At 39.2% G+C, this 1,993-nt stretch overlaps 1 non-coding gene across 1 annotated transcript; it reads right to left on the bottom strand.

Annotated features, from left to right (window-relative positions):
• Positions 1-237: 237 nt before the first annotated feature.
• trnaa-ugc (transfer RNA alanine (anticodon UGC)) lies at positions 238-313 on the bottom strand. The gene has a single exon. It is a non-coding gene; the product is annotated as a tRNA-Ala (tRNA).
• Between the last annotated feature and the right edge of the window lie 1,680 nt (positions 314-1,993).

Below are 1,993 nucleotides of genomic sequence, written 5' to 3'. Positions count from 1 at the left end.
AATGACTCCAACCTAACCTCTTACATCTAGACGTTCCGCTAGTGGAACACCTGCTCCAATATCCAATGATAGGCGTGGCGCGAATTACAAATTCCTCAAAAATACAAAAACTTCAATTTCTCAAACATATGACTATTTCACAGGATTTTTTTTTTTAGCAGACGCTCTTATCCAGAGCGACTTACAGTAGTGAATGCATACATTTCATTATTATTATATATTTTTTTTGTCTGTGCTAGCCCCCCGTGGGAATCGAACCCACAACCCTGGCGTTGCAAACACCATGCTCTACCAACTGAGCTACAGGGAAGGCCATTTTAAAGACAAGACTCTCCTTTATCTAACCACATTGTCCGATTTCAAAAAGGCTTTACAGCGAAAGCAAAACATTAGATTATGTCAGCAGAGTACCAAGCCAGAAATAATCAGACACCCATTTTTCAAGCTAGCATATAATGTCACAAAAACCCAGAAGACAGCTAAATGCAGCACGAACCTTTGATGATCTTCATCAGATGACACACCTAGGACATTATGTTATACAATACATGCATGTTTTGTTCAATCAAGTTCATATTTATATCAAAAAACAGCTTTTTACATTAGCATGTGACGTTCAGAACTAGCATACCCCCCGCAAACTTCCGGAGGAATTTGCTAACAATTTACTAAATTACTCACGATAAACGTTCACAAAAAGCATAACAATTATTTTAAGAATTATAGATACAGAACTCCTCTATGCACTCGATATGTCCGATTTTAAAATAGCTTTTTGGTGAAAGCACATTTTGCAATATTCTAAGTACATAGCCCGGCATCACAGGGCTAGCTATTTAGACACCCGGCAAGTTTAGCACTCACCGATATCAGATTTACTATTATAAAAGTTTGATTACCTTTTGTTGTCTTCGTCAGAATGCACTCCCAGGACTGCTACTTCAATAACAAATGTTGGTTTGGTCCAAAATAATCCATCGTTATATCCAAATTGCGGCGTTTTGTTCGTGTGTTCCAGACACTATCTGAAAGGGGAAATAAGGGTCGCGCGCATGGCGCAATTCGTGACAAAAAAAATCTAAATATTCCATTACCGTACTTCAAAGCATGTCAACCGCTATTTAAAATCCATTTTTATGCCATTTTTCTCGTAAAAAAGCGATAATATTCCGACCGGTAATGTCCATTTAGCTAAACAGAGGAAAGTAAACAAAGCTTTCGGTCGACGCGGGCACGAGCCTGAGTCTCACAGTACTGTAACCAGCCACTACCCAAAAGCGCTACTTTTTTTCAGCCAGAGCCTGCAAAGCCACGATTCAGCTTTTTACCGCCTTCTGAGACCCTATGGCAGCCGTAGGAAGTGTCACGGGACAGCTAAGATCCTCACTCTTCAATAAACAGAGACAAGAAGAACGACACCTTGTCAGACAGGCCACTTCCTGCATGAAATCTTCTCAGGTTTTTGCCTGCCATATGAGTTCTGTTATACTCACAGACACCATTCAAACAGTTTTAGAAACTTTGGAGTGTTTTCTATCCAAAGACAATAATTATATGAATATTCTCGTTACTGGGCAGGAGTAGTAACCAGATTAAATCGGGTACGTTTTTTATCCAGCCGTGAAAATACTGCCCCCTAGCCATAACAGGCTAAGTGTATGTAAACTTCCGACTTCAACTGTAAGCCCTGTGATATGTGGTAATTTGCAAAGGATTTCTTTCTTAACACTTATATCAGAATGTATATGGAATTTGTTGTTATTCTGTCCTACCTTAAACATACATTCACTAAGCTGAAGATATCTCCAAAATGTCTTGTTTCTGTACATTTTACTTGGACCTTAGTTCTTCGAAACAGGTAAGTGTTTTCTTGATATAGACAACCAATGATCTTTATCCCCTTTCTATACAAATCTTTCCAGAAAATCATGTGTCCCACTATGTGTCCCAGCACTGGCCTGGTTTTGACACCTCCACACATGGTCGTAAATTA

The sequence above is a fragment of the Salmo salar genome, chromosome 24, assembly GCF_965601325.2.
Source record: "Salmo salar chromosome 24, fSalSal1, whole genome shotgun sequence".
NCBI lineage: Eukaryota > Metazoa > Chordata > Actinopteri > Salmoniformes > Salmonidae > Salmo > Salmo salar.
This window is presented reverse-complemented; position numbering and strand designations above follow the sequence as displayed.